This window comes from Macaca nemestrina, chromosome 18 (assembly GCF_043159975.1).
Source record: "Macaca nemestrina isolate mMacNem1 chromosome 18, mMacNem.hap1, whole genome shotgun sequence".
Taxonomy (NCBI): Eukaryota; Metazoa; Chordata; class Mammalia; order Primates; family Cercopithecidae; genus Macaca; species Macaca nemestrina.
The window spans coordinates 61,499,895-61,523,783 of record NC_092142.1 but is presented as its reverse complement, the minus strand read 5'-3'; the positions used below and the strand labels follow the sequence as shown (position 1 = coordinate 61,523,783).

The window sequence follows — 23,889 nt, the reverse complement described above, 5'->3', positions numbered from 1 at the left end:
CTAGATTGTAGAATGCTCCATGTGTAGTTGTTTATGTCTATTAGGTCTAATTGTTCTGTAGCATGGTTCAAGTTCTCTGTTTCCTTATGATCTTCGGTCTTGTTATTCTATCCATAACTGAACATGGGATATGCCTATTACTATGTTGCCAACCTTTCTCTTTCATTCTGTCAATTTGTGCTTAATATATTTGAGATCATTAATGTTATGTGCATATATATTTATATTTATTATGTGTACCTGGTGCATTGACCCTTTTATGTTCATATAACGTTTTACCTTGCCTCTTGTGACACTTTTTGTTTTAAAGTCTACTTTGCCTAATATAAGTATAGGCACCTCTGCTCTCCTTAGGTTCCTCTTTGCAGGAAATATCTTTTTCCAATTTTCACTTTTAGCCTATATGTGTCCTTCAGTCTAACATGGATCCTTTGTATATAACATATAATTGGATTCTGGTTTTTTAAATGTTCCCCTAATCTATGTCTTTAGATGAGAGAGTGTGATTCAGTTGCATTCTTTTAATTTTTAATTGATGCATAATAATTATACATATTATGGGGTACCAATTGCTGTTTTGGTACATAGAGTGTATACTAAGCAGATTAGGGTAATTAGCATATTCATCATATCAATCTTTGTGTGTGTGTGTTAGGAACATTTAATATCCTCCTTTTAGCTATTTGAAACTATATATTATTGTTAATTATAGTTACCCTACTGTGTTATAGAACATTAGAATTTATTAATCCTACTTAGCTATAATTGTGTGTCCTTTAACATATCTCTCCCTATGTTTCCCTTCCTCTTACCCTTCCCAACCTCTAATATTAATATACTCTGTTCTGCTTTTTACTTCTATAAGATTAACATTTTTAAGCTTCCACATATGAATATTAACATGCAGTGTTTAACTTTTTGTTTCTGGCTTTCATTTAGTCTAATGTCTGCTAGCTTCATCCATGTTGCCAGGAATGACAAGATTTTATTTTTTTTATGTCTGAATAGGGTTCCATAGTATATATATTTATCACATTTTCTTTATCTATTCATCTGTTGTTGACATCTAGGTTAATCTGTATCTTGGCTATTGTAAATAGTGCTGCAATAAAGATAGAGGTGTGGATGTGTCTTCATTTCTGTTCCTTTGGATAAATGCCCAGTACTAGGACTGCTGAATCATATGGTAGTTCTATTTGTAGTTGTTGGAAGAACCTCCATACTATTCTCCATAATGGTCATACAAGTTTACATTTCCATCAAAAGTGCATAAGAGTTCCCTTTTCTCCATATCCTACCAGCATTTGTTAATTTTTGTCTTTTTGATAATAGCCATCCTAATGGGTGAGATGATACCTCATTGTTATTTTGATTTGCATTTCCTTCATGATTAGTGACATTAAGCATTTTTCATATTTTGGTGGACATTTGTATATTTTTCTTTTTCTTTTTTCTTTTTTTTTTTTTTTTTGAGACAGAATCTGGTTCTGTCATCCAGGCTGGAGTGCAGTGTCATGAACTCAGCTCACTGCAACCTCTGCTTTCCAAGTTCTAATAATTCTCATGCCTCAGCATCCTGAGTAGCTAAAATTACAGGCATGCACCACCATGCTTGGCTAATTTTCATATTTTTAGTAGAGAGAGAGTTTCGCCATGTTGGCCAGGCTGGTCTCAAACCCCCGGCCTCAAGTGATCCAGTTGCCTCAGCCTCTCAAAATGCTGGGATTATCATGGTGCTCAGCCTGTATGTCTTCTTTTGAGAATTGTCTATTCAGATGATTATACAATTTTTAATTGAATTTTGTTGTTGTTGTTGAGATGTTTGAGTTTCCTTTATATTCTGGATATTAACCACCTTTCAGATGCATAGTTTACAAATATTTTCACCCATTCTGGTTTTTTTTTTTTTTTTTTTTTAGAGGGAGTCTTACCCAGTTACTTAGGCTGGAGTGCAATGGCACAATCTCAGCTGATTGCAACCTCTGCCTCCTGGGTTTAAGCAATTCTCCTGCCTCAGTCTCCCAAGTAGCTGGGAATACAAGTGTGCATCACCACACCTGAATAATTTTTTGTATCTTTGATAGAGATTGGGTTTCACCATGTTGGCCAGCCTGGTCTCAAACTTCTGACCTTGTGATCCACCTGCCTTGGCTTCCCAAAGTGCTGGGATTACGGGTGCCAGCCATTGCACCCAGACTTTTCATCCATTCTTTGGGTTATCTTTTCACTCTGTTTGTTTCCTTTGCTGTGCAGAAGATTTTTGGCTTAATGTTAGTCTATTTGTTTATTTTGTTTTTGATACTAGTGCATCTGACATTTTTCATAAAATCTTTTCCCAGACCAATGTCCTGACATATTTCCTTTATGTTTTCTTGTAGTAGATTTTGATTTTGTGCTTTATATTTAGATCATTGATACATATGAAGTTGATTTTTGTATAGAGTGAGAGGTAGGAGTCTAGGTTTATTCTTCATTTGGATATCATTTATCCATAAGAGAGTTTATTCATAAGATAAGATGATTTACAGCATCATTTGTTGAAGGTACTGCCCTTTCTTCATTGAGTATTGATGGTGCATTTGTCAAAAAGCCTGGGGCAGTAGATATGTGAATTAACTTCTGAGTTCCACATTCTGTTCTATTGGTCTATGTTTTCATTGTTATGCCAGTACCATGTTGTTTGGGTTACTATAGCTTTATGGTATATTTTTAAGTCAGGTAGTGTGAGGTCTCCCATTTTCTTCTTTTTTGCTCAGAATTTCTTTGGCTTCTTGGAGTCTTTTATGAATCCATAAGAATTCTAGAATCTTTTTTTATTTCTTTGAAGAATTTCTTTGGTACTTTGATAGGGATTGCATTGAATCTCTAGGTTGCTTTGGGTAGTATGGTCACTTTAACGGCATTAATTATTTGATCCATGAGCATGGAATGTCTTTTCATTGCTTTACATCTTCTCCAATTTCTTTTGTCAGTGTTTTCTGGTTTTTCTTGGAGAAATCTTTCACCTCCTTGGTTAAATGTTGTCCTACATATTTTTAAGTAGCTGTTATAATTGGGATTGCCTTCTCAAATTCACTTTCAGTGAGTATTTTGTTTACATATAGAAATGCTAATGATTTGTGTATGTTGACTTTGTATTCTGCAACTTTACTAAATTCTTTTATCCATTCTAAGAGTTCCTTGGTAGAGTTTTTAGGTTTTTAATTTATTACATCACATCATCTGCAGAGAGGAACAATTTGACTTTCTCTTTTCCCATTTGGATGCCCTTTGTTTCTTTATCTTATCTTATTGCTTTTGCTGAGACTTCTGGTACTATACTGAATAGGAATGGTGAAAGTGGGCATCTTTGTCTTGTTCTAGTTTCTAGAGGAAAAGTTTTAAACTTTTCCCTTTTCAGTAAGATATTAGCTCATAATACTCACTTAAATACATGTAATATGTGGCCTTTATTTTATTGAGGTATTTTTTCATATCTAATTTATTGAGAATTTTTATCATAAAGTGATGTTGAAATTTATCAAATGCTTTTTCTGCATCTATTAAGATGATCCCATAGGTTTTGACTTTTATTCTGTTGATGTGATGCATCACATTATTAATTTTTATATGCTGAATCATCCTTGAATCTCTGGAGTAAATCCCACTTGATTATGATGTATTATCTTTTTGATGTACTGTTGCATTTGGTTTGCTAGTATTTTGTTGAGGATTTTTGTGTCTAGGTTCATTAGGGGTGTTGTCCTACAGTATTCTGTCTTTATTGTGTCCTTCTCTGGTTTTCATATTAGGGTTATGCTGGCCTCATATAAGGAGTTAAGAGTTCTCTGTGCTTCAACTTTTTGTAATATTTTGGGAATAACTGGTATTATTTCTTTTTTAATGGTTCAGTATAATTCATTGGTAAAACCATCTAGTCTTGGAGTTTTTTTGTTTTAAAAATTGTTATTACTGATTCAATCATTTTACTTTTTCTTAGTCTGTTCAGATTTTCTATTTCTTCTTGCTTCAATCTTGGTAGGTTGTATGTGTCCAAGAATTTATCCATGTCATCTAGGCTTTTGAATTTATTAGTGGATAATCATTCATAGTTCATAGTTATTTCTAATGATATTTTGTGTTTCTGTGGTATCCACAGTGATATCTCTATTTTTGTTTCTGATTTTATTTGGGTCTTCTCTCTTTTTTAAAATTTGGTCTAGCTAAAAATTTGTCAATATTATTTATCTTTTAAGAAAAACAACTTTTTGTTTCATTGATCTTTTGTATCTTTTTTGTCTCAATTTTATTTCTGCTCTAAGCTTGATTATTTCTTTTTTCTACTAATTTTGATTTGGTTTGTTATTGCTTTTTCAGTTTTTTTCGGTGCACTGTTATTTGAATTCTTTCTAGTTTTTTGATGTAAGTATTTTTTGCTATAAACTTGCCTCTTAATATTGCTTTTGCTTGCCCCATAGGCTTTGGCATGTTATGTTTCTATTTTCATTTGTTTAAAGGCATTTTAAAATTTCATTCTTAATTGATTTCTTCACATATTGGTCATTCTGGGGCATGTTGTTTAGTTTCAATGTATTTGTGTAGTTACATATGTTCCTGTTGTTATTAATCTCTAGATTTCTTCTATTGGGACCTGAGAAGATACTTGATATGATTTTATTATTTTTTTTTAAATGTTGAGGCTTTCTTTGTGTTCTAACATATGGTTAGTACTGGAGAATCTTCTATGTGCTAATGAAATAAATGTGTTTCCTGCATCTATTGAGGAAAATATTCTCTAAATGTCTGTTACATCCATGTGTTCTATGGTACACTTTTAATCCAATGTTGTTTTTTCTTATCATTGAGCTTTTGTCTAGATGATCTGTTCAATGCTGAGAGTGTGGTGTTGAAGTCCCCAACTATTTTTGTATTTAAATTTAAGATATTATAATTACTGGTAGGGAAGAACTTACTATTACCATTTTGGGTTTTTAAAATCTATTTAAATCTATTTTTTCCTCTTTCTTTGTCCTGCTGCCTTGTTTGAATTTCACTGAGTTTTTGTAGTAGCATGATCTGATTCTTTTCATATTCTTTTTTTGTGTATTTTTCACAGGTATAGCAGTCTGTTATAAACTGATAACAATTTAATTTCAATCACATACAAAAAGTGTACTTGTTTATATCTATGCCCCTCTTTTTATTTTACTGATATTACAAATTACATCTTCTCATATTGTGTATCCATTAATATTAATTTATTATTTCTATGCTTTTGTCTTCTAAGTTCTATACCAGAATGAAAAATGATGCATACATCAATTTTGTAATGCTACAAGATTCCGTATTTATTTACATATTTACTTTCACTAGGAAGTCACGCATTTGTTCATGTTTTTATATTGCTGTCTCGCAGACTTTGAAGGACTCCCTGTAGCATTTCCTGTAGGGCAGGACTAGTGGTGATAAACTTCCTTAGTTTTTATTCATCTAGATAAGCCTTAATTTCTTAATCATTTTGAAGGACAGTTTTGTAAAATATATATTTCCTGGTTGACAGTTTTTTCTTTTTTTCTTTCAGCACTTTTAATATATCATTCTACTCCAGTCTGGCCTGCAGTGTTTCTGCTGAGAAATCCAGTCATAATCTTATACAAACTCCCTTATATGTAATGAATCATTTGTCTCTGTCTCTTTTCTCTTGATGCATTCAACACTTTGTTTTTGCCACCAACTTTTGACAGCTTGATTGTAATATATCTTGGTATAGGCTTCATTTTACCTTCACTTTTTTTTTTTTTTTTTTTTTTTGAGACAGGATTTCCCTCTGTTGCCCAGGCTGGAGTGCAGTGGCAGGATCTCTGCTCACCGCAGCCTCAACCTACCAGGCTCAATCTTCCTCCCTCGGCCCACCAAGTAAATGGGACTATAGGCATGCACCACCATGCCTGGGTAGCTTTGTATTTTTTTGTAGAGATGAGATTTCACCATGTTGTCCAGGCTGGTCTCTAACTCCTGGGCTCAAGCTATCTGCCTGCCTCAGCTTCCCAAAGTGCTACAATTACTGGGTGAGCCACCACACCTGGTCTACCTCTTATTTCTTAAGCGGACATAATGCATATAATGATCCACTTGCTGGTTTCCTGTAATTTCTTAGATTATGTTTTTCTTTTTTTCTATTTCTTTTTCTTGTTTTGTTTTTAGTTTGTTTGTTTTTCTGTTTTTTTCTTTTTTTGGTTCTCTGCCTCAGTAATTTCAAATTATCTGTCTTCAAGTTTGGTAATTCATTCCTCTGTTTGTTCACAACTGCTATTAATGCCCTCTAGCAAATTTTTCAATTCAGTAACTCTATGCTTCAATTCAAAAGTTTCCGCTTGTTTCTTTTGTACAGTTTCTATCTCTGTTGATATTCTCAGTTTTTTTAATGCATATATTTTAGTTTATTTTATTGTCTGTGTTTATCTTTAGCTCATTGAACATCTTTAAAGCAGTTACTTTGAATTCTTTGTCGAGTAACTTATAGATCTGAAATTCTTTAGGGTTGGCTTCTAGAGATCTATTTTGGTCGTATAAGTGGCTCATGTTTGCCAGTTTCTTTGTATGCCTCATTGTCCTTTGTTAAAATTTGTGCCTTTGAAGAAAATAGCCATCTCTCCCAATTTTTAGTGATTGGTTTTATATATGGGAAGACTTTCACCAATCAGAGCTGCTAGAGATGATGGGGTTCTCTCAAAAGTCATCTGTGAATGCGTCTTCTTTTGGCTTGTGCTGTAATTTCCCAGCTAAAGAGTTTTCCCCCTATTGTTTTTAGCTGTTCACAATCTTTTGCTTCCTATAGTGTCTTTTTAGAGTAATGTAGTCTCTGATGCTGCAACAAGCTACTAGCCTCACCTTTGTTCTCAGCAGTCCCACCAGCGTCAATATTTGCTAGTTTCTGTTAGCACTCCACATCAAACAAGACAGACACGAGTCCCTTGGGAAGCCTTCTGGAAAGACAAAATGTTGGATGTAGGTTCTCCTTTTCTATTTCCCTCTTAATGAAGAAGCCATGAGTTGGGAGGTTGCTAAGGGAAGGTACTATTGTGAGTAAGTCTAACAAACTTTTCTAAACCCAATTTGATGAGTTTCTTTTTGCCTGTGTACTCTTCTGGGGTGCTATAATCCCTTAATTGGTTTCTAGAGTTCTCAGAAAGGCCATCTGATCTGTATATTGCTGTTAATTCAGTGTTTCCATGGAAAGAAAGGGTCCGAGGCTTCTTATTCCACCATGTTAGTGGTGTCATTCCTGACCACCTATTTTGATTTGGTATATCTGAGTTGGTACCAGCACCTCAGATAATGCTGATGTGGGAGGAATACAGAGCACGTATTTGGGAATACTCTTTTGTACCAATATTTCTCAAAATGGATGGCACATTAGAATCACAGAAAATGTACTGATGCTTAGACTTTACTCTCAGACATCCTAATTTACGTGGTCTTGGATGGACTTCAACTTCACTAGTTTAAAATATTTTCCAGGTGATTGCAATGTGCAGCCATGACTGAGAACCACTATTGTTATGCTACGTATTGATTAACTTTGGGAATCCATTAGGGTAGCTCATCTCTTTCAGTAGTTAAGTATTAATGAACATATAATTTAAACATCAACGAAAACTCCATTTAATGTCAGATTCTTCTTCAGCTCAGTTCTCCATTTTTATGTTATTAACTAGGGTCAAACCATTTGAAGATAACACATGTATTTGGAAAGGACTATAAATCTAATACTACTAGGAAAAGCAACTATGACTCAATCCCATTAAAAGGTGAAGAAATTTAGCTTAATTTGTTGAAGAAAAACAACTATTTTCTTCTGCATTAGTCAAAAGAAGTAAGAGGCCAGGTATGGTGGCTCACACCTGTAATCCCAGCACTTTGGGAAGCCAAGGAGGGCAGATTGCCTGAGGTCAGGAGTTCAAAACCAGTTTGGCCAACATGGTGAAACCACGTCTCTACTAAAAATACAAAAAAATTAGCTCGGCGTGGTGTCGTGCACCTGTAATCCCAGCTACTCAGGAGGCTGAGGCAGGGGAATTGCTTGAATCAGGGCGGTGGAGGTTGCAGTGAGCCGAGATCGTACCACTGCACTTCAGCCTGGGCGAGAGAGTGAGACTCTGTCTAAAAAAAAAAAAAAGAAGTGACAGACAAGTTAAACTCTTGGCACACACTCATAGTTTATTAGATAACACAATTAAAATAGGACAAAAAGAAGCATTCTTTCTTTTTTGCGTTTTCAGAAGGTTTCCAGTAGTGTTTGAATATTGCTGCAGCTCTCACACTGTTACAAAATCCAGAGTTCCCATGAGGTTTTTAGAATTCCTTCCAATAGCGGCTTCTGCCAAATGATTTTAAAAGCAAATGATTTACAAAGTTTTTTCAAAGACATATTAAAGTAGCAAATAAGGCGAGATAGGTGTTAATTTGGGGATGTGTTCATATTTTTGAACTTAAAAAATGTAACAGTATTGAAAGGAAAGGGAAAACAGATTATTTATATGATTCACTTCTTTAAACAAGCAAACAAATAATCTATATTTTTTCCCTTCCACTATCCTAATGAATACATTATCACATTATCCTAAATTGCCTGTCTCCTAAATTGACAAGGGGAGCATGGAAGAGAGAGCAAGAGATCTTCCCAGTGAGCCTTGGCTTCCATTCTGGGTTTGAGCTCCCTGAAAGCACACATTTCTGTCTGATGTATCCTGCAGATTACCCAGCACATCTAAGCTCACTGGCTTTGTATTTGTTAAATTAATGACAGCTTCCTGAACTAAGAAGTTATACCATTTCTATTTTAAAGCTGTGCAGTCATGTAAAGGTGTTTTAAGAAATTACTAATTTTCCACAATTTTCTCAAATACGATTTAATTTCTGGCATTTCTAACAAAAATCTCATAATACATTGCCATATTTTCTTACACATGACTTTGCATTGTTCTTCATACCCCTATCCTAGGATCCAGTATCTCCACTATTCCAGTAGGATTTTAAAATAATGATAATAATATGTAGCACGAATTGTAGGTAGTGTTGCTTTTTATTTAATAAGAATAAGTGGTTTTTATTTCCTATTTAAGAGTAAATGACAGCTTATAAAAAGTTTTGCTAATGCTAAGATCTTAGAAACATCATTATTCAAGCGTGTATTTCTGTACCCTTAATATGATGTTTCTTTTCATGAATCTAATTCAAGATCATATAACAACCTTAACCAATTCATTAGTAAATTCTAAAAGGCCTATTCTTGTTCCGTTCTACATCGTGTAACACCATTACCTACACAATTTTTCCAGAATTTCTCCCACTGGAAACATTGTTCTATGACTGGATTGTATATTCACAGTGCTTCCCTGACTCTCACATCTAGGATTTCTTGAAAAGGGAGATACAGAGTAAGGTAAATTCTGAACATGAAGTTTTTTTTTAGCTGTTTTCATCTCATGATTCCTGCAATTTTTGTCTTGCCTTCCCATCCCTGCTATTTTCTAACAAGGCTATGTTTGTCGTATTAAAAAAGTCCAGGACCCGAAAGGGCTGAAGAGTCTGGAAATATAGATCATAAACCTTACATCTGCAAAAAATGAACAAGCCAAGCAACCCAAACTCATGCTAAGGTAAAAGCCAAAGCCAAAACCACAAGCCAGTACAACCAAACAAACGTAGACTTCCTTTATCACTCTGGACACTTTATCAATTTTCCTGCTTTAGCATCCAGTTGTTGTAACAATATTTTTTATGCTATGGAAGGTTTTTTCCCCTAAAAATTAAAAAAGGTACAAATTGCAACAGGTATACAGTTCTCTATTATTGAATCTTCAATTTATATCAAACTGACAGTTGAAAGCAATTTTTTTCTATCAGTCTGCAAAAACTCATCTAAAATGACCTTTCTGAATAATTGATGAGAACTTTTTGTGTTTGTTGCAACTTTCTAAGCTGTGCACACTACACTGTAGCCAGATTACTTCAATGGACCTTGCAAAACCTAATTTGTAACTCTTCCTGTCAGCTTTTCTATAAGTGGTAGCATTTGTTAGGGAACGCCACTAGAGTAAGCAAAGATGAGGCAGTATTAAGACATATTCTACCTGTTTCATTTACTTTCAAATTAAGCCCATTTGTTGGGTAATGTCCCATATGCTGTGAAACTAATGACGAAAATCAACATATATGGTTCAGTTTTCCTGCTGCCTCAACGTTAGAAGAGTACTAATCAAAGACAAATGATGATTAAAGGGTAGTTTTTCTGTATTCCCTCCTATTTGCACTGTCTAGGGTGCATGTACATGTACACTCTTTAGTGATAAAATAGTTTAGTCACAATGAATACAATTGCTAGAAAACTCCATGAGCTCTACTCATTATACTATCTACGAGAAACCAGAAAAATAGCAAAAGTGATTTTTGGTCACCTAAGCTAATCTGAAAACCATGTCTACAAATTAGTCAGTCATATGCTATTAACTAATTGTGTTAATTATACTTCTTATTAAAGTAGAGAAATAAAACAGATGGCAATAAAAATTACCATAATTATATTGCCCTGCCTCAATCCTTAGCCCAAGGAGATTTTTCAGTAATTAATTAGATATAAATGAAGAAGTAGATAATGACAATCTTTAGCTATGTCACTCTTATAAACTTATAAAATATTAAATATGTTTTCACAAAATTGAGATTATAATATATTCAAACTTTTATATTATCACATTTATTTTGTGAAATATTTCTTTTTTTTTTTTTTTTTTAAATGGAGTCTCGCTTCATTGCCAGGCTGGAATGCAGTGGCGCGATCTCGGCTCACCGCAACCTCCGACTCCTTGGTTCCAGTGATTCTCCTGCCTCAGCCTCTGGAGTAGCTGGGATTACAGGCACACACCAACAGGCTCAGCTAAGTTTTGTATTTTTAGTAGGGATGGGGTTTCACCATGTTGGCCAGGATGGTTTCGATCTCCTGACCTCATGATCTCTTCCCCTTGGCCTCCCAAAGGGCTGGGATTAGAGCCATGAGCCACCACACCCAGCCAGAATATATATATAATATATATATATATATATTCTTTTAAGTAATGTGACGATGCTAATGTTTTCAGGTAGGTGAAGATATCTCTCTCTTTAGGGTGATCAAATACAACAATTTGCCTCTGTGGAACAGAGGAATATTTCAGACAAACCAAAACTGGTTGGCACCTTAGTGAGTGTAAGTTACCATGACAACTTGGGAGGCCAATATTGCAATACTTAGTGTCCCACATGGCATATTATTTGTTTAAAAAAATGAAAATAGCAAATATTCAGCAAAAGAAATGCATGTTTTTAATATATTATGCATAATATATATTTAAATATATATTTATTATATATTTATATATTATATATATATGGCCATGCAGAGGTGTGTATAAAGAATGGATAATTAGATAATTATGCATTTAATTAAACAAAACTTGGATACATTTTGTTTTAGGTTGTATTTCATTGATTACTATTATGACTGATCACTTTGCTAAGCGTATTAGTCTTTCAGGTTTTCTCTGTGAATTATACTTGCTCATTTTTCTAATAAGATGTTTATTCTCTCCTAGAGTCTTATCTGTTATAACAAATTTTCTACATTAAATATTTATCAGTTACATGTGTTACAAGTATCTTATACCAGTCTGTGCCTTGTCTTTTATCTGCTTTGTATTTTGTACAAATTTCATTTTTGACATAAACACAATTTTCAATTTTTAATGTTTTATGCTTTTTTGTCTTTAAGAGTTGGCTTTGTACACTAAGGTAATAAATTTTATTTGTATAGATATTTTTCTAAAAATTCAAGATTTTACTTTTGAAATTTACATCTTTAGTATAGCTAGAATTGCATGTAAACTGCTAATTTTACTTTTTATGTAAATAATAATTTATTACAACACTATATGTTGAGTCAATCTTTTAATTATTGATCTACAGTATTATGTCCCAAATCTAGTTTTTATAAATCTTTTGGCTTATTTTATGGGGTCTGGTTTTAGTTCATATAGTCAGTGTTTCAACTTCTATTCTCTAGCATCCCAACTAACATCTCTTAATCATTATAGTTTTAAATTAAACATAAAATCTACATATCTGGTAGAAAAAGTGATTTCACATTGTTCCTTTTAAAATACTCTTGTTATTTGTAACCCTTTCATTTTTCATTGAAATTTAATGGTAAACTCGGCCAGGCACAGCGGCTCACACCTGTAATCCCAGCACTTTGGGAGGCCAAGGTGGGTGGATCACAAGGTCAGGAGATCAGCACTCCTGAGGTAAACTCATTTAGTTGCATTAAAAATGTGATTTTGATTAAAGTCACATTGAATTTACAGGGTAATTTAGAAAGAATTGCTATATTAACAACTGAGTGAATTGAGAATTCACTCTATATATTGGTTAACTGGAGACAATGCCTTTCACTATTTTCTCAGGAGAACTATTTATATTTATGACACGTTCTATTCATATATATATATATATATATATAGTTATACTTTAAGTTCTGGGATACATGTGCAGAATGTGCAGGTTTGTTACATAGTATATATGCGCCATGGTGGTTTGCTGCACCCATCAATCCATCATCTACATTAGGTATTTCTCCTGCTATCCCTCCCCTTGCCTCACCCCCTGACAGGCCCTGGTGTGTGATGTTCCCCTCCCTGTCCCCATGTGTTCTCATTGTTCAACTACCACTTACGAGTGAGAACATGTGGTGTTTGAATTTTCTGTTCCTGTGTTCATTTGCTGAGATTGATGTTTTCCAGCTTCATCCATGTCCCTGCAAAGGACATGAATTCATCCTTTTTCATGGCTGCATAGTATTCCATGGTGTATATGTGCCACATTTTCTTTATCCAGTCTAACATTGATGGACATTTGGGTTGGTTCCAAGTCTTTGCTATTGTGAATAGTGAGGCAATAAACATGCGTGTGGATGTGTCTTTATAGTAGAATGATTTATAATCCTTTGGGTATATACCCAGTAATGGGATTGCTGGGTCATATGGTATCTCTAGTTCTAGAACCTTGAGGAATCGCCACACTGTCTTCCACAATAGTTGAACTAATTTACACTCTTACCAACAGTGTAAAAGTGTTTCTATTTCTGCACATCCTTTCCAGCATCTGTTGTTTCCTGGCTTTTTAATGATCGCCATTCTAACTGGCGTGAGATGGAATCTCATTGTGGTTTTGATTTGCATTTCTTTAACGACCATTGAGGATGAGCTTTTTTTCCATATGTTTGTTGGCCGCATAAATGTCTTCTTTTGAAAAGTGTCTGTTCATATCCTTTGTCCACTTTTTTATGGTGCTGTTTGTTTTCTTCTTGTAAATTTGTTTAAGTTCTTTGTAGATTCTGGATATTAGCTGTTTGTCAGGTGGATAGATTGCAAAAATTTTCTCCCATTCTGTAGGTTGCCTGTTCACTCTGATGATAGTTTGTTTTGCTGCACAGAAGCTCTTTAGTTTAATTAGATCCCATTTGTCAATTTTGGCTTTTGCTGCCATTGCTTTTGGTGTTTTAGTCATGATGTCTTTGCCCATGCCTATGTCCTGAAGGGTATCACTTAGGTTTTCTTCTAGGGTTTTTATGGTTTTAGGTGTTACATGTAAATCTTTAATCTATCTTGAGTTAATTTTTGTATAAGGTGTAAGGAAGGCATCCAGTTTCAGTTTTCTGCATATGGCTAGCCAGTTTTCCCAACACCATTTATTAAATAGGGAATCGTTTCCCCATTCCTTGTTTTTGTCAGGTTTGTCAAAGATCAGATGGTGGTAGATGTGTGGTATTATTTCTGAATATATTTTTAAAAGACTGTCCCCTGGGGACAGTCTAAGGAGACAGTGGTTTTCTAGCAGCATTTTATAAAGGATTAGGAAAAGAAGTTTTGAGACAACAAATAATTAAACAACTTCCACTGATCTCAAAGAGTGTCTTTTTCCACAAATGTGCAGGAAAATGAAACATGCTTCTGTTTCTCCCCCAGAGGTTTGGTCATTTTTCAGGATGAGCTCCTTGTAATTTCATGCATTTGACACTTGGGCAGGAAAAAATAACAAGTACCCACCCCATATACACATATTTGATAAAACCTTTCTCTTAAATTTAGTACTATTCTGATTATCTAAAATGAAAAAGAAAGAAAAACATTTCACTCTCTTCACTGTCATCTAGAACGTGATGACAAGTTCAAAATAAGCATTCCTCTAATTAAAAATAGGTAAATTATCTGGGAAAGTATTGGAAGACAGCAAGAAAAACTTGAGGCAAGGGGATTTGGCATGCACATCTGTAGGAAGCTACATAACTTTTTTTTTTTTTTTTGGCAGGAAAGGATGCTTACTAGAACAGAGCAATTAGTGGCCACTTTTCCAGTTTCCCTGCTGAGAAGGCAGCCTTGTCAACTGCCTTATTACTGCAGAAATACTCAGTCCCGATGGTCAACACTTGTCTCCTGGGTTGCTTTTGTCTACAAATTGATATGTTGTTCTGCCTTAAATGATCCAGCCCTGAGAACGCCTTGGGTTCTGAACTCTTGACGCTGACTTATCAGCATGGGAACACACTATGGAAGAACTGCTGCTTGGAGAGGACTGTATCTATCTCTTTTATGAGTGAAGCTGCATGAAGGAGGCAAACTTTGCAAAAAAACAGCTGAATATTTGGATGGTGAGCTGAAAGTTACAATGCCGTCAGGGAGAATGTGTGTATGAATTAAAATTATGCTGTTCATTTTAACTGGTTATAGCCTAGCCCAGGAAATTAAATAGAGCCATTCTCTCAAATGTGTTCTGAAAGAGGTCGAGGCTACAATCAGTTGTATGTTTGTCTACCTGTAAGTAAGTAGCAGTATTTGTAAGAAGAGTTATGCAAAACCAAGTAAGTTCCCCTGACCTGTAATCCTGGCAGACACTGGAGATACATGCAGAACCCAGTAAATTGAATTCAGTGAGAAATCTTGCCACTTCCATCACTGGAGAAACTTCTATTTTGCCTGATCAAATTAGTCCCTGATTAAACATTTGAAGACTTTTACTTATATAATACTTTAATAAGGGGTAATTACAAAACCTCTAATAAAACAGTGACATAATCATTCAAAAGTGATAAGATATGAAATGTAAAAAGGCCATAACTTATGGGGCTTTGCCAGTGAGACACAGTAGATGAATATCTAAGATTTACAGAACTCTTCGAGATACTATACATGGAAATATCTACAGACTTTAACAACCAAAAACAATAGCAACAAAAACTGGTTGGTGCAAAATTTATACCTGTGCTATCCGGTAACCCAGGTGATATAAACTTAACAAAAATGAAACTGTTTCAGAAAACATACTATTCTTCTATAGATGTATTTTTCTATCCTACTTTCTTCATTTTTTTCTGTCCTAAAAGCAGATATTAAAGTGGAACTGACGTTCTGATGCATAATGCAAAAATAATTAACACATTTAAATAGAAAAATTACTGATCTGAAGGACATGGGAACCCACACCTGTAACACTTCAGATATTGATATATGTCCATTAAAAAGATCTAGCATGAGATAGTTTCCGTGAAGTTCTACTGAACTTTCTCTGTGTTCTTGGCTAGGACTGGTTTAAATCAGAGAAAAAGGGAAGAAAAAGGAAAGGGACAAAAAAAATTGTTATGAGGAAAGGAGAAGAATATTGGAAGAATTGGAAGGAAGCATAGTAAAAAACGCAATGTTTTACTCATCAAAATGTGCCTCAAGAAATTACTGTTCTCCAGACCCTCTGAACAGCAATATGATATAGCTTCTGACAGGTGGCATTGTTTGTGTAGTATTCTTAAAGATATTGATGTTCATATCAAGAGTAATAGAGTTCAAGCCACATAGTGAGTTGTAATACAACATTGAGAAACCAGAACCTCGGAATCCTAGTCCAAGAATAGCCATAGGATGTTTCATGAAGCACTTAGTGTAACTGCCCAATACGTTTATTTTGCCTGATGCCCTGGCAGAGTCTATTTATCAAGACAGAGGAATCGCAATACAGAGCTTAATTCATGCAAAGCTGGATGAACAGGAGACTGGAGATTTATTATTACTCAAATCAGTCTCCCTGAACATTTGGAGGCTTGGGTTTTTCAAGGATAGTTTAAGGAAAGAGAAGGGGGCTGGAGAGGCTGCTGATTCGTTGGGGTACAATCAGAAATGTGGGAAATGGTCCTCATGCAGGCTAGGTTGCTTCTGGGAGGGGCCACAGGAGTGACTGGTGGGTCCAGGTGGAGCCATCAGTGTGCAAGTCCAGGTGAAGCCACTGGTCATCAGACACGTAAAAAAAAAAAAAAAAAAAAACTGAAAAGACATCTCAAAAGGCCAATCTTAGGTTCTACAATAGTGATGTTATCTGCAGGAATAACTGGGGAAGTTGCATATCTTGTGACCTCCGAAATAATGGTAGGTAATTGTTTATGTCTACAGCTTAGCAGAATTCAGGCTCCTCTCATCCTCCTAGCCTGGTGGTCTTTTCATTAGCTTTACAAAGGTGGTTGATTTTGGGGAAGAGCTATTATCATTTAAACTATAAACTAAATATCTCCCCGAATTAGCTAAGCCCAAGCTGAGGAATAATTAAGGGCAGTTTGAATACTAATGACAAGATGGGAGTTGATTAGATCAGTTATCTTTCACTGTCATAATTTCTCACTGTTATAATTTTTGCATAGGTAGTTTTATTAGTATGTGAGGATCAAATTTACTTAATAATTTTAAGAAACAAACCCAACAATTTTAGGTTACTGGAGGAGTTCATTAATGTCATTTTGTCTTTTAATATTAGAATGTATATTCCAAAAAGGGAGGGAGTTTTGTCTACTTTGCTTAGTATACGTGATGACTAGCATTCATAAGTCACATGGTAAATATTTCTTAAATGAACAATTGAATGAAAAACGCAAATACTTTCTCTTGAACAAGAAGTGTTGAAGCACTGAGGAGCACTTGGTACATAGCAGCGCATAATGTTAAGACTTTAGAACAAGGAATAGACGGTTTGATAACAGATGGTGCTTCTAATTCACTTTGATCTTGGACAAATATCACTTACAATTTCTGCTATGTAAAATGGGAACAACAATGAAATACTTAGACTGATTTTTAAACTGTTTTCAAGATCAGATAAAATTTTATTTGTAAAATTATTTTATTTTCTATTTTAAAGTCCTTCAACCAAGGATACCACATTTTATTTGTATAAAGAATTATTGTTGGCCGGGCACGGTGGCTCACACCTGTAATCCCAGCACTTTGGGAGGCCGAGGCAGGCGGATCCCAAGGTCAGGAGATCGAGACCATCCTGGCTAACACAGTGAACCCTGTCTCTACTAAAAATCCAAAAAATTAGCCGGGAGTGGTGGCAGGCACCTGTATTCCCAGCTACTTGGGAGGCTGAGGCAGGAGAATGGCGTGAACCCAAGAGACGGAGCTTGCAGTGAGCTGAGATCGCGCCACTGCATTCCAGCCTCAGCAACAGAGTGAGACTCTGTCTCAAAAAAAAAAAATTATTATTGTCATTACCTATTTCAGTCTGGAGTGATGATGTGCTCTGATATTTGCTCTAAACCAAACCTCAACCTCTGCTTTATATTCTAGCATCTGCCCTCAAAAGTAGTGCAAAACTGAAAAAGTATTCCCAAATAGATTGGACACAGTGAGTTCCTTAGAGTTATGCACTGTTATTCATTCCTTTTTTTTTTTTTTTTGAGACAGAGTCTTGCTCTGTCACCAAGCAGGAGTGCAGTGGCACGATCTCAGCTCACTGCAACCTCTGACTACCTGGTTCAGGTGATTCTCCTGCCTCAGCCTCCTGAGTAGCTGGGATTACAGGCATGTAATCCCACCACGCCCAGCTAATTTCTGTATTTTTAGTAGAGATGGGGTTTACCATGTTGGCCAGGATGGTCTCGATCTCCAGACCTCGTGATCCGCCCGCCTTACCCTCTCAAAGTGCTGGGATTACAGGTGTAAGCCACAGCACCTGGCCCCATTCATTCTTATAAACGATAGAGACACTTTTAGTAGTGATGATACATTACCATATATATGTACACACATGCACACACACAATCTCACATTTTTAGAAAAGTTATTGCTATATTTTGATACTGGCTGATTCAGATTCTATTAATGTGACAGCATCAAAACATTAACATGGAGTTTTCTTAAGATTAAATACATATAAATTTCTCTAAATTTAGATGTAGTTTAAATTGCAATTATTCATAACCTGATGCAAATTCAAATATTTGATAATATCTGTTTTATTTTATTTTATAAAGCTTCCTCTATTTTGCATGAAGCTAAGAACTAGTTTTAAGAACAAGTTATTTTAAAGCTTTTTATTTTACCAGTTGAAAGTAATATTTTATTTTCCTTTTATTTGGGAGAAAAATGTACATTTTCATGATGAGTAAAATGTGTCTGACACTTCTCAAATAATTTACTCATGGTTGAGAATAAGCAGGAGTGATTAGAGCTTCAAATCAGAAAACTTCAGAGAGCCAGAAGCTATCAAAATGTGCAGCTTTTATGAACGATTTTTCACTCATTGCTGTATAGCAATCACCACTGATACACTCTAGTTTTTTCCAAAGCATGTATAATTGGGCAAATCATCTAAACCCCCACAAGCAGGCAATTATTCAACTGCATTGACACAGAATCACTGGGTCCAGTACTTCATTAGAATATACCATAATCCCTTGTTCTTGTCTTAACCTTCGCTGTGAAAAATCTAATTCATCCAAAACTGACACAGTGTCCTGTTGGTTATGCAAATAGTGGCAATGCAGGAGATGGAGTTTCAAGCCACTCTTCTATCTCCAGTCCCATGTGTAGGGCTCTTATCCAAATCTTTAAATAGAGCCTGTGAGTTCTAATAATTATTCAACTAACACATATAAGCTCCCTTTGTGCTCATTTTTGAAAATGTGCTTATCTTTTTCTCTTACAGAAAAGTGAGGGAGACACTGACAGAGAGATTGAATGGCACCGCCACCACCAGAGGAATCACTGGAAAAGGAAACAGGAGGACACTTGGGTACAAGGGAAATGATAAGAAAAGTATAAAGCTGCAGGAGCAGAATGTTACCTCCGTTTCTGTCCTCCTCTTTGTTCTTATAGCCCAGTTGTCTTCCTCTTGACCCTGTCTTTGCATTGCATGGGAAATAGTACAACTTTGAGTCATCCCCACCTGGGCTCAGATGAGATAGCTGACATTGACTAGAAGTACAACCTTGGCCATATTATGTAATATCTCTGAGCCTATGGATAACGGTATGGTTGTCCCTGGAGTCTGGGATAACTAGGACAATGCCAGGCACGTAGGTTCCAACCATATAGACCATCTAATCTGATGAAAGAGATACCCCTACTGAAATGCACTGAATATTTTTGAACACCTACTATTTCTAAGAGGATATGATTTGAAAGCCAGGATAGGAAGATTTGATGCAAATTTGATTGTTGCATGGGGCCTTGAATAATATCCTGGAAAAGCATATGCCTTTGATCCTGGGTTATGATTTCAATTAGATTTTTCCTACTATGTCAAATGGTGATATAAAGTCAAATAAAACTTTATAACATGAATTAAAAGTTGCTACTTTCCACCTCTACTCATTTTTCATGTGACTTCAGAGGAACTATTAGAAGACCATGTGACAAACTGATCCCCTACTTTCTTAATAATAATAAGAAGAGTAATGGTTGTAGACTCTAAAGACTGCATCCTACATGGCCTAAGTTAACTGATATATGTTATTTCATTTAGTCCTTACTACACAACTGTGACCTCATTGTTATTTTTAGCCTCACTTTACATAAAGGGGTTTTGAATCTTACAGACATTGGATAACTTGACGAAGGCTACACAGTTATCCAATGGCTGAGTGGGGAGTCAAACTCAGGCACATGAAATCTGTCTTGACCAGTCTTCAAGCCCAGATGCTCTACCACCTGCTTTCCACTCCTAGATGGTCCACCTCTGTCTGATTTTGCTGTTTGTTTCACTGGGAAAACCTGCTGCCGTGAAGCAAGTCACTGTCTTTCAGAGGGCGGAAAGGGAGCTCTTAAATTGCTTCTAGTAGACTTAACAGAAACATGGGCTGTTTGTAAAACAGTGATTCTCAACTTTGGCTGCAGAGTAGAAGTACTTAGGGATCTTTAATATTGGTTTCAAAGTTTTGCCCCAGGGTCCTGATTTACTGGCCCCTCCTAGGTATGAGAAGTGTCAATTCCTTCCAGTGATTCTATTTGGAAAGTACTGCTCTACAGCTTTAGGCCTCACTCACTCTCCTTTCTGACTGCATAGCCTAGTGGAATCCTGTGGTCCTGGTCCCGAACTGGAGATACATGGCATTTGAGTAGTCTAAAAATTCTAGGTTTGGAAAGGATGAGAAAATGATGGTGCTGCTGCTGATGATGTAACACTTAATGAAAGTTGCTCAATGCTTGTCATTTACATATATTTGAACATATTATTAAGTTTTGTTACCCTTTATATTTATTCAAAATGAAGGGGTTAGAAAATTGAAATTATTTGACCCAAATCCAAGCCAGGTATGTCACAACATTGTGGGTGACTTTAAATATGTGCTTTTAATTGCAAGAGTAAAGTCATGAGGTATAAAAGGATGGTTAAGTTTGAGGCTAGTAATGATTGTTGCATGACTGAGGTACAATTTTATGCAAGAGGTTACTATATTATAATGATCAGTTAGTGGGTGACAGAGTGAAGTGGCACGAAGTGGTGGGTTTTAGTTTCAGTCAACTCTCTTTGGAGGAATGTCAGTTACCACAAAAGAAATCTGCTCTTAGGTGCTACAAGCCAAATATATTAGAGCTTGCAGGAGAATTATTCGAAGGAGAAGAACCAAGATCTCAGCCACAGGACAGAGATCAGAGTTCAGGAAGGAAGGCTTAAGGGGGAGTGCCAGACAGGCTAGAGGGTCAACTTTGACAAAAGAGACACCGTAGGTATCTGAAGGTCAAGGAGAAGAATTTGTTTCTAAAATAAAAGAGTGGCAAGGAAATCAAAGAGCTCTCAAGGATCTCCGGCTCTTTATGGACTTCCTCTGAATATCATCTCTGTACTTGGGTTTGCTCCTGTGTTAAAGTCAAACAACAAAAGACTAAGAGGTAAGATGAGGTAGAAAGTAGAACCATTGAAATGCAAGGGAATGAAGAAGTTTATTCATGCCAGGAAATAACAATGATATCCGAGGGAAAACACAAATCTAGAGCCAAGGCTTTGTTCTCCAGAAGGTTAAGAGCAGGAATTCATTTCTGGAAGGGTAACAGTGCAATTCCAGCTACAAAATAGTGCATTAGTGGGCTTCCAGAGACACATTTCGTCATAGGATCGCAAATGATCATCTCTTAATGATTTTTTTCTAAACACAGATAGGAAAATTGAAAAATAATAGTTGTTTTAGCTGTTTTTTAAAAGATATTTTACAAATCCACATATTGAGTTTTCCCAGTACTTTCATTTGTACTATTTGACTATAAGCTTTCAAAATATTCTGAGGCAGATTGAACAGATACCTATTTTATAGATTTGTAAAAAGCAAGTCAAATAATAAAAACGAGTGGCACATACACTAGTGATTGAAATTAGTATTGCTGGCCATTTTAAAGAATAGTCTTTGGCAGCATTTCACTTTCCAGCATGGACTTGACTTTCATGATTCTAAGGAATGTGTGTTGGCAATCTCAGTAGGTGAATCTATTGTGGACTTGATACCACTGATATTTTTTCAAAGGATGCTTTCAAGTCTTTGCACCTTTCTCAGTGTCCAAAATTCTTTTAGTATGAAGCCTCTTAGGGTCAGAATGTAAGAAATAAAGCAGCAACTTAAATGCTGGGCTTTGGGGATAGATATGAGTCAGTATATTATGCTCACATTTAGGATTTTTTTAAAGCTTCATATAAGCAAATCTTGCAGGAAAAAAAAAAATCACAGGAAAGAACAGGACAAGGTAACAAATCCATGACCGGACCACAGTGCAAATACAATATTAGTATCAATAGATTGACCTTAATCTACTCTCCATTACTTCTATTATCCCTTCATGATTTTGTTTCTAGCATGTCACCTTCTTGGCTTCCATTTGCAGTGCTATGCCCTGTATGTTGGCAGAGTGGCAATTATGCATCCACAAATACTGTTGCTATAAATGAAGAAGCATCTGACAATAAGACTGGTGTGATCAATGGCAAAGCTTAACTATGTCATCTCCACTTCTCTATTTCTCCACTTCCTTCACCAAGCTTGGCAGAAGAAATGGTCACCATCCTCTGAATGAGCTCAGTCCAAATGGACTACTATTTTGTTCAGATTTTGCCTGTGATCTTTATTAAATTCTTGACCTTGACATCAAGAACTGGGGCTACAAAATGTCAGTAAAGGTATCTTTCCAATTCTACTATATATATATATATACACACACACACATATATATACACACACACATATATATATCTCTTTATAAATGCAGAATTGACTACCAAATGTATCTATATGCTAAATTGTGAAAATACAGATGCACAGTTAACAGATATGAAATGTGCACTAATCAGGTATTCAAATTTTATGAGTTAAAAAAAGAGTTTCTTTTTTTTGAATATGCAATGAATTATGAAAAGATTTTAATAATCAAAACAAGACTTTCCATTGAAGTACCTGACCAAAGTCCACTTTAAAAGGAAAATGAATGCTACTTCTTACCTGGTATGAAGTCATAAAAATTCATAGAATTGTATTTGCTCACAGCGACCCTGGAGGAAAAAGTGACACAGACCTTTTTCTGGGTTTATAAACTAGGAACTAGAGAGATTTAGTAACTTGTCCCAAGGTGACATAACTGGTTAGTGACAAATATATACCTATAACTCATGTCTCCTGATACATAGTCCAGTGTATCGTCCAAATAGTAAACCATTATCTCCAGGAAAATAGCATTTACTTATGAAACACCTTCTATGTTCTAGGTTTTATGCTAGAAACTCTCCATATGTTATACTACTGGATAATTACTATAACCTAAGGAGTCAAGTATTATTATTATCTCTACTTTACAGATAGTAATCTAAGGATCATTGCTCCCACGGACACCACTGGAGGGCCGGAGGACAGGCCCACCACCTGCAACCCTTTCCCTGCCAGTGCCAGAGTGTGTCATAAAAGGGCTTGATGACTGCTCAGCCCTGCCTACTGCCACTCACACCTGCCCTCATCTTCTGGGGGCCTAGCCATTGATCAGCTCCACCAGCCACTGCCTGCACCTATGGATACCATGGGGGCCTGAGGACTGGCCCACCCCACCTATTGCTGCTACCTGCCAGTACCCATGCATGTGTTCTAGGGTCCTGGGGATGGACCCACCCTGCCTGCCACCACCGGTTCCTATGCATGCCTTCCAGGGACCCGAGCATGGGGCCACCCAGCATGCCAGTGCCCACACAGCTTTTCCAGGGACCTGATGATTGACCCACCCTATCCACCACTGCTGGCATCTGCACACATTTCTCCTGGAAGTCTAAGAAAGGGACCACCCACCCTTTACCACCACTGCCACTGGCATCCACTCATACATACCATGTGGGGATCTGGGGACTGTCTGTCCTACCATGTTGCCACCACCACTGCTTTCCACTCACGCTGCCTGGGGATCCAAAGGTTTATCTGATGCCACCACAGCCAGTACTGATCCCAGGAATGCCTTTCAGGGGCCTGATGGCCTGCCTGCTGCCCAGCTAACTGCTGCCACTGTCATCTCCTGGGAAAGCCCCTGGAGTCCC

At 36.2% G+C, this 23,889-nt stretch overlaps 1 long non-coding RNA gene across 1 annotated transcript; it reads right to left on the bottom strand.

The window, feature by feature from the left end:
- Positions 1-8,186: 8,186 nt before the first annotated feature.
- On the bottom strand, positions 8,187-23,202 carry LOC139359775 (uncharacterized). Its single transcript, XR_011616171.1, has 3 exons — positions 22,975-23,202; positions 22,817-22,866; positions 8,187-8,359 (listed from the first exon to the last, which is right to left on the bottom strand). It is a non-coding gene; the product is annotated as an uncharacterized lncRNA (long non-coding RNA).
- Between the last annotated feature and the right edge of the window lie 687 nt (positions 23,203-23,889).